This window comes from Phalacrocorax aristotelis, chromosome 6 (assembly GCF_949628215.1).
Source record: "Phalacrocorax aristotelis chromosome 6, bGulAri2.1, whole genome shotgun sequence".
Lineage (NCBI taxonomy): Eukaryota > Metazoa > Chordata > Aves > Suliformes > Phalacrocoracidae > Phalacrocorax > Phalacrocorax aristotelis.
In genome coordinates this window covers 1,131,123-1,144,848 of record NC_134281.1, presented here as the reverse complement: position 1 = coordinate 1,144,848, position 13,726 = coordinate 1,131,123, and the positions used below count along the sequence as shown (strand labels likewise).

The 13,726-nt window shown below is 50.9% G+C and overlaps 1 long non-coding RNA gene across 4 annotated transcripts; it reads right to left on the bottom strand.

Moving 5' to 3' along the window:
• Window positions 1–3,519: 3,519 nt before the first annotated feature.
• On the bottom strand, window positions 3,520–12,799 carry LOC142058431 (uncharacterized). 4 transcript variants are annotated; one of them, XR_012660981.1, is made up of 5 exons: window positions 12,629–12,799; window positions 12,467–12,561; window positions 11,051–11,093; window positions 5,584–5,690; window positions 3,520–3,882 (listed from the first exon to the last, which is right to left on the bottom strand). It is a non-coding gene; the product is annotated as an uncharacterized LOC142058431 (long non-coding RNA). The 4 variants fall into 4 exon arrangements; XR_012660982.1 differs by lacking the exons at window positions 3,520–3,882; window positions 5,584–5,690 and adding an exon at window positions 5,709–8,752 and having other exon boundaries at window positions 12,629–12,786; XR_012660983.1 differs by lacking the exons at window positions 3,520–3,882; window positions 5,584–5,690 and adding an exon at window positions 10,058–10,469 and having other exon boundaries at window positions 12,629–12,786.
• Window positions 12,800–13,726: the final 927 nt, after the last annotated feature.

Here is a 13,726-nt window from a genome sequence, read left to right as displayed (position 1 = left end):
GAGCAGAACACACGTGAAACGGGCCGGGCTGCGCGGGTGGGCACTAGGCAGCGCCTGGCCCCCCAGCACCGCTGAGAAGGGCTCGCTGTCCGGCGAGCGCCGTTTCATTGTGGGGTGTTTCACCTGAGAACAGCATGGAATAAAGTGTGCCTATGTTGGTATGAAAGACCCTGCTCGAGCTTTTTAATTTAAAGAAAGCAAAGGCCAAAAAAAAAAAAAAAGTAAGAAATAATAAATAGCAAATCCGAGATGGATGTGCATTACCGTGAATGTGAGGTGCTTTGTCCTTGGCAGACAGAAAATGAGCTCGTGTGGTGCTTTTCGCCTGGGAAAGGACACCGGTTTGTAGCAGGACGGTGGCACGAGCCGCCAAACCTGGGACCGAGCGGCGCGGGGGAGTCAGACCTGTGGCAGTGGAAGTTCATCACCGAGGAGTCGGTTGTGCTGGGGAGGAGAGAGCCAGGAACATTTTCCATTAACAGCATTTCTGGCAGCCCAGCAAAGGGCAAGGGAGTGAAGCGCGTGGAACACAGAAAGGCCTCCAGCTCTGCAGGCATTCCTCACATGTGGACCTCCTGTTTTTTAAACAAGCAGTATATGGAACGCCTCCTGAAATTAATAGATTTTTAATGAGATAATATATTAGACCAAAAATTACAAGCCTTTTCACTAAATGATTACAGCCTCTCACCATTGATTAAACAGTTTTGTTTGTCCTATACCGCCCGCTTGGCAAAGGGGCTATTGACCAAACGAGCTATTTAGTGTGGCAGAGACAGAGAAGGGGCTGTTCTGCTGGGTAAGCTAATGCTGCCGTCTGCTCCTGTCATCGATCTGATGTCCTCTAAATGCCGTAATTCAGCTTTGAAGTAATGGGGCAGAATGGAAAGTTAAACTTTGTGAGTGCTACTTATTTGTTGCCTTGCAGTGGCTGTCAGGAAATATTTCTGTCCGATGTTGTTGATGCTGTTTGGTTCAGTGTACAAACTGACCAAAAATCACCGTGTTCTGCATGCTTCACCCTTGGAGAATTGCACAAGCGGAGCCCTGACACCGGGGCGTTTTATTCCGTGTTCCCATCATTTCCTGGGAGAGCCGTGAGCTGGGCAAGCTGGAGCATCGCAAGCAAACAATCACCAGGTAGCAACGATCCACACCGCTTTGTCTGAAGCGCACAGCGCCGGGGGCATTTTGCACCAGGCACTTTATAAAGGAGATGGCATCGCATGGCAAGATGTTTTATGGCTGCTTTTACAAAATCCAATTTAAACTGCAATTCATCTTTAGCGTCAGTTTACAATCAATGGTTGGCATTTCCAGCTGACACCAGGGCCCTATAAGACATTCTTGCGCTTTACAGCCTCCCCCCCTTCCCCAGGGTTCCTGTGCTGCCCTTGATGGCCACGACCCTGCTCTGCGGCGCGAGCTGCGGGCGGTGCCGCGGCCGATGCGCCGGTGCCGCAGCATGTCCTGGCCCTCCCGGCGGCTGGCAGCGCGGGGCGTCCTGCGCGTGCACTGGCCCGGCTCCGTCTGCCGACGCCGGGACCGTCTCCTTCCCGCCGTCGTTTGAACGCGCTCGAGACCCAGCCCGAAGCGCGCGCCCGGGCAGATGCCGCTGAAGCATCGCGGCTGTTCGCTGCTGCTCGGCTCCTTCCTTGGCAGAGCACGGTGCTGGCTCCGTTCAGTGCTGGCTCTCTGCAGAGTTTGGGTCTGTTCCCAGCTCTAAAGCCCACTCATTCAACGTCAGACAAGGACCACCCCTTTGCCTTGGTTTCCCTATCTGTTAGGCTGATCAGGGGCTTCACATGACTGCTGTAAAGCTTTTAACACCTACAGCTGTGAATGTGAATGCCTGCTTTAGTGTTTACAATTTATATTGCCATTTTTGCCATGCCTGAACACGCTACCAGAACAAAACCGTTGCATTATACAACATTTCATACACTGCCCTCCCAGGAAAAGTTCTCCTGATGGGTATTTTTCAGTTTCAAAAGGAATAACATTTGTTGTACTGCTGTAACGTTGCTTTAAGAGGTCAAAAATATGATCTTCAAAGTCGAGGAACGGAGCAAGTTATATATTCGGATTACGATCCATACCATAGGCCACTTACACCAAATCCCTTCTCTGCGTAGGACACAAAAGCCCCAAATCTAGGAAAGCTCTTTTTAATTATACCTTACCTTAGCGTTGCAGGACAAACAAGCAAATTAAATCATATTGCAGCGATAACTCACCTCTTTCCAGCCCACACCGAGCAGGAGCGGGCAGCGTGGTCACGCTGACCTCACTGCTCACTTGGTATCTCGGGGAGGGAGCAGCCGTCTGCAACGGGGCTTGGAAAGGTCAGGAGCGCAGCAATCCGCGCGCCTCGCTCTCGGTTCCACAGCAGGTTTTCCCTGAGCCGCAGCGGGGAACAGATCTGTCCCCAGGGGAGCTCAGCCGGGTTTCTCAGCTGCTGTAAATACCAACAGGACCCTTTCTTGAGTAAACGTGCTGGTGAGGACGTCCTTCAGACACACGGGAGAAGTGCGTGTGATGGTTTAAATGTATTTGGGGGAGCAAGACGAAGGCGTGAAAGCCGTGGGGGTGGCAGCCTGAGCTCGCCGTGAGCTGCTGCAGCAGCAGGACGCCCCCCTCTCGGCATCGCTGCCGCTGGGCTGCCGTCGCCCCTGCCCGCCCTGCTCTGCCCTCGGCACAGCCATCGGGCACCGCGCGGCCGCCGCTGCCTGCCTGCTCCCCTGCCATGGCTCTGCCATCACAAGCGACAGCAGCTGTCCCCACTCACCGTCCCCGCTCCCCCCTCCCTGCCCGTCCAGCAGTCCCGCTGGCTCTCCTCTTCTGTCTCAGCAGCTCCTCAACCCCTGCCAGAGCTGCCATTACACGAACAAGGACCCTCAGGCTTGGTCCTCCTCCTCCTCCTCCTCCTCAAGCTGGGTGAGCACATTCTGGTGAAACCTCCCTGACCTTCATCAGGCCAGGCATCCATTACCAAGCGGGACTTAAATGCACTGCTAATGAGGCTCTGGTGTTTGCAGCCTGCTCCTGCCTTTGCGTTGATGAAACAGGGAAGCCTGGAGCTGTCAAACAACAAAACGAGGAGTTCTTCAAAGAGCCATTACTAAAATAGATGTCAGCAGCCATGAACTAAGCTTTCATGAGACAAAGAGTACTTTCCCCTCAAAGCCTGGGCTTAACTTTTATGTCTTAATCAATCACTGGAATTAGACGCATTGTGCCCTCAGGGAAGATGCACACGCACCCCGCGGCGGGGTGGTGGGGGGACACGGGAGCAGCACCCCGCTCTGGAAGGCTCTGCTCCAGACCCCTCGGCTTGGAGAGACGTCCCTGGGGTTGGCGGTGGGGCTGAGCGAGCCCGAGGCCTGAGCTCTGCTCCCGGCTGCTATTGCAGTTTCACAGGGGCAGAGTGTCGGAGCGTCGGTGAGGGGGGGCTGGGTCAGCCCCGCACCGTCTGTTATTTTTTTGAACGTGTATAAATCACTGTGAGATTCAAAGACAACAGAGGCTGATGCAGAGGTGCTATTTTTCCCTTCATGTCATTAGTTGTTGGCTAAAAGACCCCAGATTAACGACAGTCCCACCACCCCACTACCATTTCCTCGGTGAGCAAAGCGCAGCAGTGCAGCCAGCGATACAGAGAGCTTCGGTCACTGCCTTCCAAGCACAAGAGACAACAGGGAAATGCTAATAACCTTTCATTAGTCAAAATATTCACAGCCCGTGTGCTGAAACGCGTTTACCAGTCCCAGCGGAGGTTATGCTGGCAGGTAACACCGCACCGAGCTGCAGTCAGCTCCCTTCTGCTGCTGTTTATCTGTGCCACAGGCCCACGAGTATCTGGTCATTTCATGCAGAAATGCCCTGAAAGCATAAACAAAATCCTTTCTTTTTTTTTTTTTTTTTGAGTCTACTTCAATGTTTTTAGGCCAATGTAAATCGGTGGGAAAAAAAATAATCTTACAGCTTTACAGAGCAGCATGGAAACTTCCATGAAAAGCTGTTAGAGTTGGTGGCTGAAGGAGCCAGAAATAATATTTAAACTTTCTCGTGAACTGTTTTGAGACAAACACGGTGAGTAAAATCACTCTGGGCGTTTCACAATAAACCGATGCTGATCGAGTCGGACTGACCTAAGGGCAGCATGAAATGCCAGTGACTGCTTGACGGGCAGCTCAGGGAGAGGAGGCAGCAGACGAACCCGTCGCAGCCCTGACTCAAGACAGGGGCACAAATTCATATAATACGCCGTCGATGAATTTGCCTTTGCTGATTTTGGTCTTCTGCCACTGCAGATGCTTGTTGACGTTAAAGCGCCGTTGTTCTAGCGCATGCAGATACCTCCCATTTGGACACTGATGCTGAGCCAATAAATGTTATGGAAGTCATGAGTAATCTCACTAGCGCTGAGTTATTCCAATATAAAAACTACCAAACCGATAAGCTGTGCACAGTTAGATGCATTAGTTGGTCTGTAATATTTTCCATTCTATTTGATCATCTCCAACAGCTTATTCCTCAGCCAGCTTTTTGGTTTAGAGTCTCTGTTTGGCTGCTTGGTTCTCAGCCCGGGTGCAATTCCTTCCCGCCCCTTCCTTCTAGAAAAGCAAGGATGCTGCGTGCTTTTCAGAAATGGCACCAGCAAAAGAGACCCCACGATTAGCATCCAAGCACCAGAAGAGGCAGCGCTAAGACCCTTTGTTTCTCAGACTGAGATTACTTTACTTTCCAGGGCTAAATTTCTTCCAGCCACGTCCTATGCAGTTGGGCCGCGTCTCTGGGTGTGCACAACGTGCCGCGCTCTCTATTCACCCCCCGCGAGAGCTGTCATTAAGGTAACAGACAGCAGCTATCAAATAGGAAACCACATTTTGCATTCCCGTGCAGAGGAAAAATGGGTAAAATAGGTGAAATACGAAGGCAAAAATGTCAATACATTAAGTGTTTCTCAAGTGGCATTGCAGCTCTCCTGCACAGATTTAGCCTTTTTCAGCTGAAGCTTTAGGGAGCAGAGTTTGATACAAATTGCTCCTAGCCCCTCGTGCCATACATCTGCTGATCTGCCACTGAAGGGCTCATCACTAGGACTTTTTTATTTGGCTAAAGATTATGTTTGGTTTATTCCGCTGCTGTATGTATCGTTGCACTGACACCCTCCCCTGTGCCTGCATATTAAAGCAGCTCCCAGCCTTCGCAGAGCTGGGCTAGCACAGCTCCCTCTGCTCCCTCCAGTGCGTGGGGGGGCTGCAACCCAGCCCGGGGCAGGCGGCAAACGCAGCGGCGCGTTATGCTGTGACTGCGAGGGGAGAACTGTGCCCAGGGGTCAGATTTACTGGAGATCCTGTAAATCCCTAAGGTAAGAACCATGGGAATCAATCTCCACCATGCAGCTATGTTTGAAATACTTATAGCAACCACAAAAACATCCCCTCTGCCTTGGAAACACGGCAAGTCTTGTATCAGAGCAGGGCAGGATTTCATGTAGCTCAGTCTTACAGTAGCCAAAATAAGGTGTTCTGGAGGAAGACAAGATAAAGTCTCAAATGCTGTATTGGGTGAACTTACCAGAGGGGAAGAGAGTATTACTTCCTGCACTTAACCTCAGCAAGAGCCGGGATTTCTGCTCCATGAAGGTGCCGGCCAGGATGGGCTGTGTGTAATTGTGCATGGACCTGAAGGGGGAAGGCAAAGGGCTGCAGTGCTCACGCCCAGGGATGGACGTGCAGCAGCATCACCAGCACCTCCTTAGAAAGAGGTCATCTAGGAAGAAAGAACAATTTGGAGAACTGAAAATGCACTCGAGTAGCACGCACTGGTTTTAATTTCACTGACTTGCTGAGGGTCGTGACTTGCGTGTCTGTTCCTGGTCTCCTTCGGTGCCCAACGGGCCAAGCAGTCCACTTTCCAATGCAATTAGAAAACTTCAAGAGTTAACAAGTTCTTTTGCCATTTCCCCACAAAAGCCAGAAATCTCTTGATCCTCATCGAGAGATCTTCATCTTAACAGTAAACCTCTTGGTTTGGGAATGTAATGCAGCAAACTGGTCATCTTTTTTTGGTTCCTACGAGATTTATCTTGTAATCTTCCAGGGCAGCATTCTCTCTAGCTCCAGCCCTGCTCATCACCCAGCCAAACCGATCTAGCAAACTTCCAAATGGATGAAATAATGGCAGCCATGCACCCGACGCTACAAGTAAGGACTGAGGTCCACCCAGATCTGCAAAGTATTCTGCATAAATCTTTTACAGGCTGCTCTAGCTTTTTTGGCTTATATTTCCCTTTCCCCGAAGGCAGTCTGAAGGACACAGGGCAGCAGTCAAAGGAGTCAAACAGTAGGAAGGAGCTGCCAGCAAGGCCACTTTGATTAATAATACATCATTCCCCAGACCTGTGGCTGCTCCATAACACATTATTTTCCCACCATCAATTACTAAGAAGGGCAAGAGGGGGCGAGTACCTTATCACTGAGCTCTGCCCTCCTCAAGCGCTTTCCAGCTTTGCTTTAATTAGGAATACACTTTTTGCCACCAGGCCCTACAGCTGATGACGGACTTTCTGCCTGGAGCTCCCCGCGGGCGTGAATCCGTCCTGCCCTGCTGCCAGGAGCCGATTGCCCCAAGCCTGCTCGTTAGGAAACGCCAGCGGTCCCCGGCGCTTTCAGCGTCACCTCGCCAAGACGCTGGGGACACTCCAGCAGCCATGGAAGATGTATTTCCCTCAATCACTGCTTTGCTAACTGTGCCTCAGCAAAGACTCTCGCCGCTCCTCGTGCTGCTGTATGTGTCACCTACAATGCATTTATCTTGTCATTTGACTGGGTTAACTGCTGCTCATCAAATAAACGGGTTGTAAAATAGCTAAAACAAGAGAACTATAAACAGGCAGTTTTGGCTCCCAGTCAGCTTAGCCTCTTTACGCCTGGATTTATTTACTAGCAGTGAAACTAAACAGAGGGAGAAGGAGCAATTTATAACCGGAGCACCTGCAGAAGAAGCAGCCTCAGCGGCGGCGTGGAACTTGCCGCGCAGAAGCGAGCCGGCTTTCTGGATGGTGGCAAATAGAGATCGATAACTCAGCCTGCAAAGAAACCTCTTTTCGTGCCCAGGGTAGAGCTGAGATTCCAGGGCTGTTTCTGGACCAAATTCAGTGGGACGGAAATGTACAGCTTGGGGGCAAATCTGCAATTTTTAAAAAGGGTTGGTTCAGATTAACCAGACTTTGCCAGAATAATTTAAAGCACTTCTGCTGCTGCTGCTTCTGGTTTGCCTCTTCCCCTTTCCATAATTCAGTCTTCCAAGTAATGACTCCTGCAACAAAAAGTGAGGACATTTCATTTTGATAAATTCAAAATAAAGTGTTTTTCTAATTCAGTGTCCAATGAGGGTGACTCCCTTTCCTATAAAACATAATAGATGTTTAATACTCACTTCCCCACCAAAAATATCACTGCAAACTTTCATTCAGCTTTATCTGCAAATATCAGGGTACGTGAACTCGTGTGTGTTTGCTCTTCTTTAATTTGCAATTTAATCAGACACCTCTGCTAATTAATTATCTATGAATTAACAAGCAGCAGGAAATACATTCATACACTAATGTGTGACGTAATTGTGAAGTGCCACAACTGTCTGTCTCCTGGCTTTCAGGTGCTGCTAAATAATTGCAAGAAAAAACTCTTCCACACGTCGTTAAATTTGTTAACCAGGAGTCGTGGGTGGCCCTGGTATTTCTGCTCTGCTCTTGCAAGGGCACCCACATCCCGCCGGCCGTTCGCGGGGCACCCCTCAACCCAGGATCACGGGTCCCGCTGGCCTTCCTGGGAGAAAGAGGGTTAAAAAAAGAGCAGAAAAGAGAAATTGTAGGGAGTTTGTACTTCTGAGCCTCAGGAAGCGTTATGAACAGAGAAGATGGAAGAAACAAAGATGATTTTTAAGCAGTCTTTAAAGCCGCTAAAGCAGGTAATTCGGAAATCGCGACCCTGCCGCGCGGAGGAGCAGGGGGGCGGGTGACCTCCGCTATCGCCCCGCCCGTTGCACGGCCCGACGCGGCGCCGCCGCCGCCCTTCGCGGGTGCACAAAAAGGCACGTGCGAGGCGGGACGTGGCGCGAGCAGCCGCGGGCTCCCACCCTTGTGGCACGCTGCGGGGGCCGGCTTTCACATGGCGGGGGTCAAAGTCTCCTTTTCTTTGGAAGCTGCTCCTCGAGGCCCGATTCCTGTCCCGGTTTCTCTGCTTGACGCCGGTCTGTCAGAGGCACAGGTGAAGGGAATTGCATCGTCCCGCGGAGGCTCTGGCAAAGAGACTGCAAACTTTTTGATGGTGCCATAAACAGGCGCTCGGTCCCTGCCTGTTTGTGCACCTTCCGGGCAACGGGACGAGCTGTCACCACTTTTCCCATCAAACCCTTGCCAGATCCTTCTAAAGGAAGTCTCCCAGTACGAATTCCGGTGCTGTCCCAGTATCATCTGTTTTCTCCTCCGGGCTCATGTCGTCTGGGACTCCCAGAAATCATTAAGGCAAGAAAAGATCTTGTCGTTGCCAGCCATTAAGCACAGCTAGCTCTTGCATTATTTCTTTCTCACTATTACCTTGCTGCATTATTACCTTTCTCATCCATAAACCCTGAAGTGCACATTCGTTCCCCACCCCAGAGCTGCACCTGCTGGGCTGTGCGGCTCCTCCCGCGGTCGTGGCACTGCAGCGCTCACTGCCGGCTCACGCTCTGCTTATAATTACTGAGAAAAAAAGGAAGAAAACCATGGTATTAATTAAAAATCAATTGGAAGCATAAATCAGTGGAAGTTCAGTGTGGCAGATGGTCACAGAGGTCGTGCCTAAGTTTTCTTGTTCGTTAAATAATTTCACCGTAAATTTGCACCCACTAAACTGTTTCCTTCTGTGCACAAATATGAGGTAAGAAAATTTGCATTTTTTTACTTAAACCAGTTTTCTCCGTATTGCTCAGAGCTTCTCACTAAAAGCAAAACCTCTTCCTGTGGTTGCTCCGCAACAGACAACTGCACCAGCCTCCAAGAAACCATTCGGTTCCTTCCTGTAGAGCAGATCTGGTGGCTCCCGTGTTCCTGCTGGACAGCATCTACATTTAGCTAGACGCTTCCTTGCTGAATTTATAAGCATATGAAAACTTCATACAGGAGGCATCCTTCTCCCAGCTCTGAAATACAGCTGACTTTGGGGAGAAATAGTGATGGCTTAAAAGTGATGTACGAGTATTTAATAGCTTGGGATGAACAGGAAGAGTGGCGACGACTGGGATGCGCGAAGCCCATCTCTGGTCAGCTGCCAGACAACCAGACGCACGAGAAGGAGCAAGAGGCACAAATCTGTCTTGAAACAGGAGTAGGAAAAAGTTTGGTGGGGTTTGCTCCGCTGTGGACAAACCGACCGGGCACCCGCTGGGTGCGTGAAGGCTCTGCAGCCCGAGGAGTGCCTTGGAGCAGCCGATGCCCCCCACACGGCACAGGGAAAGGGAGGAGGAGGAAGGAGAGGAGGACCCAGGAGCCCCGGGGTGGGGCAGGGAGCTGAGCACGGTGTCCAGCACCCCATGCAAAGCCTCTCAAACACTGCCTCAGCCAACACCATCCCCACAGCCCGTTTCATAATTTTTTTCCCAACCAATGCCATCTGGGTCATTTGAAATGGATTCACAACGAATCTGGGCTGATAAAAACTGTTTCTGGGCGAAGTTCTTATTTGCCAGAAAGACCCAAGCCCAGACAACCCCCGTGGTTTTCTCTAAGTACTTCAAAGTTTTCTTCACTAAGTACTTCAAGCTGTGGACCTGAATATACCTGGGTCGCTGCAGGTGCCAGCGTCCCCAGAAGCGAGGACAAAAGAGGCGGGTCCCACCAGTCCGCCCGCCCCAGCGCTGGAGGAGAGGCGTTACCATCGCGGCATGCGAAGCCGCTGCACCGTGTTCTGCAGCAAAGCCCTGTGCGGGTTGCTGGCCCCCGCGGCCCCGGTGAGCCCAGCTCTGCCCGCGCTCGGAGGGGCCCCGACCGAGCCCCGCACCCTCGCGTGTCACGGACACAAGCCTGAATTTCCCATTGGGAAAGTAAGACTGCCTTCGAGGACAAATCCCTGGCATGTGACATCTTTTATAACAAAATGAGTTCTACTGTCACATTTGCAACGAGACGTACGCAGCTCGCGTTTCTGACAGCTTGGCCTTTCGTCGTGGCTAATTTGCACGCTTGTATTTTGAATAAGACGGCGCCCGGCCGCTCTCCCCGCCTCAGTAATGAGATTTTCCACCCGTCACACATCCTGCACGCTCATATTTTCTAGACTGCATAATTTATTTTGGCTAATCAGCCTCACGACTGCCGCTTCATTTTTCATACATCAGCTCACTGGTAGTAGCCAGAAAATGTTCTTTGCTATAAAACACTTCTTTATCGTACTGAAAGTCTCTTTTGGAGAAGGGAGCTACTAAGACAAAAAGAAAAAAAAGGGAAATCACACTCCTCCTCCTTAGCAATGCTTGCTGATGTTTTCTTTTTCCATATACCTTTGAGGAAGAAATGGTGCGTTTTGTGATTTTGTGGAAACCTCGCCTGTTTAAGCTGTTCCAGAAAATGCTGAAAGGCTCTGCCCCGTCCCCGCTCCTGACGTCAGGGTTTTCAGCCCACGCTACGTGACTGTGGCTGAAGCCCCTCGGCTCGGCAACAGCGCTCGCACAAAGCCCCGCGGCGGGGGACCTGGCGTTGGGGGCTCGTGCCGCGGCGGGGGACCTGGCATGGGGGGCTGGTGCCGCGGTGGGGGACCTGGCGTGGGGGGCTCGTGCCGCGGCGGGGGACCTGGCGTGGGGGGCTCGTGCCGCGGCGGGGGACCTGGCGTGGGGGGCTCGTGCCGCGGCGGGGGACCTGGTGTGGGGGGCTCGTGCCGCGGCGGGGGACCTGGCGTGGGGGGCTCGTGCCGCGGTGGGGGACCTGGCGTTGGGGGCTCGTGCTGCGGCGGCGGACGCTTCTGATCTCCTGGCAAACACCACTGACTCACGGGGTTTTCCTTACCTTCATAGCACGGAGCGAGATTTATGACTTCTTCCACCACTACCTACAGTGAACAACAGAGTTAAGAAATGCAGGTGAATAACTGCAAAATAGACTAAAAGCCAAATTGGCTGGAGCCTGGTAAACAATATTGCCCACTGTCCTGCTTTCAAAGGCAAAACCCATTAGAATAACTATTCTTTTTACTACTAAAATTTCATTTGGACTAAATCGCAGCTCTCTGGCGAGCGTCTAATGGGATAAGGACAGAGGGACGGCAGGCAGCAGCCGCTGAAGAGAAATGGGAAGAGAGTAGCTGCAGTTAGCACTGAGGAGGTGGGGGGAGATAGGAGTCCCTTCCATAGGGATGGATTTACGCTGCAGGATGGCAGGATGCATCCCATGGCCCCGGGAAGGCTCTGAGAATTACAACGCCTGTGATTAGGCTGATCGTTTCTGCTCTGCTGCCAGCAAGCCTTTTATTTGCCTTCTGGTCTTCCCAGACATGCAAGGTGAAAGGAGACGTTTTAATAGACCAGCACGAGTCGGCTTGCAGAGATGCATCTCAAGAGCCCATTCTGATAAGAAATATAGAAAACAGGAGCAGGACAGCATGACATTTATTCATTGACAATACACCCTACTAAGCAGAAGGGACTTATTTCTCCAGGGTCCCATCTCACAGCCCGTGCATGATTTTCCCGCAGCCGCAGCACAAAAGCCATTGATCTCCCTGAAATAACTTCCAACTCCCCCCCGCGGGCACCAGCGCAGCCACGGGCACAGATCATCGCTGTCGCCGGCTCCCCCAGCCCCGGCACCCAGACTGCAAACAGGCACCAGCAGCCAACGGGGACCCGCTGCTCCCCCGCTCAGCGCTGCTGCCCCCCCACCCCCCACTGCCCGCCCCTCGCTAGCGGCTGCAAAGGCTTCACTTGCTCTTTTTTTTTTCTTTTGGAAGAAAAATGCTATTGAAGGTAACCAAAGTTGTACGAACCAAACTCTGAATTTGATAGTGCTTTGTGCAGAGACTGTAGGTCGTAATTTGAAAACATTTTCTCAGTTGTCTTCAATCTTCTAATCCCCTTTTAAATATTATTCCCATAAAATTACATTTATCTCATTCTCCAGACAATTTGGAGATTACTCTATAGAGTATACTCTACTCTATAGCTTTCACTATTAAAATTCTAAAAAACCATCAGACCCTCCTGTTTGTCTGTATTTGTCAGCAAATATGATAAAAACAATTAAAAAATCTGATTAGACAGCAACTTGGAAATAATCCCAGAACATAAAGGAGACTTAAAAAATGAAAAAGAAAGCCTCATATTAGCAGAAATACCTAAAGCAGAAATAAATTATAGAGAGGAACTGATGGGTGGATGTAAGTTTTAAGGATCCACCTCCAAGGAGAAAGGCTTCTGGGGCACTCACCTGGGATTCACACGATAACACTTTCTGTCCCCAGCTCTGCTACGTCTTCTGTAACTGTCCAAAGGATGTCACCTCGCCGAGATGCCAACCGCCGTCTGTAAGGAGGAGACGGCACTTGACTGCACCACAGGGACGCTGCAAAGGTAAACTAACCAGACCTACCTTAATGTAACAGAGCCATGTTAGTTCTCAGCCCTCCACGAACCAAACTTTTTCCTATGAGGCTGCTTTGCAAAAGAAAAGCTTTACGTTAAACCACAGCAATGCTGTCGTGTTCTGATGATCAATATCCCCAAAGATCAACAGTCAAGGACACAGAACAGACAGCTGGAGACAGACAATGGGAAATAATATTTGGACTAAATTGGGGGGGGGGGAAAGAAAAAAGGCAGGTATCATTTCTCATTAAAAAATCAGTGTGACAAATTTTTAATACTAATGCTCTGGTTGAAATCAGGGGAATTCATGCAAAGCTCTAAGAAAAAGTCTGAAAACAAATAAAATCCAAGAGTTTCAAAAAAACAAATGTCAATTTCAAGATTTAAAAGTTGTATTTTCCCTTTTATCCTCATTAATTATCCCTGAGCTTTGATTTGTGCCCCTTGCAGCTCCTGACGCTGCAGTGTAATGCACTAAAATTGAGTAAAATTACCAGAGAATGGTTTTGCACCGTCAGTTACCAGAGTACACCCAGCACCCACGGGTGGGCTCACACCGTACCTCTGGGCAGGGTCCAGGCGGGGTGCGTGAGGTTTGCTTCCTGAAACAGAGAATCACAGAATCATTAAGGTTGTAAAAGACCTCCCAGGTCATCTAGTCCAACCCCCAACCCAACACCCCCAGGCCTCCTAAACCATGGCCCCAGGTCCCACGGCTACATGGTGGTTGAACCCCCCCCAGGACGGTGACTCCCCCACCCCTCTGGGCAGCCTGTGCCAGGGCCTGACCGCTCTGGCAGGGAAGGCATTTCCCCTGATATCCAACCTAAACCCAAGCCTGGTTCTGCAGAGCCTTCCTGCCCTCGAGCAGATCAACACTCCCGCCCAACTTGGTGTCATCTGCAAACATACTGAGGGTGCCCTCGATCCCCTCGTCCAGATCGTCGGTAAAGAAATTAAGCAGAATGGGCCCCAACACTGACCCCTGGGGAGCCCTGCTTGTGACCAGCCCCCAGCTGGATTCAGCTCCATCACCACAACTCTCTGGGCTCGGCCACCAGCCAGATTTTTCCCCAGCGAAGAGTACGCCCATCCAAGCCAT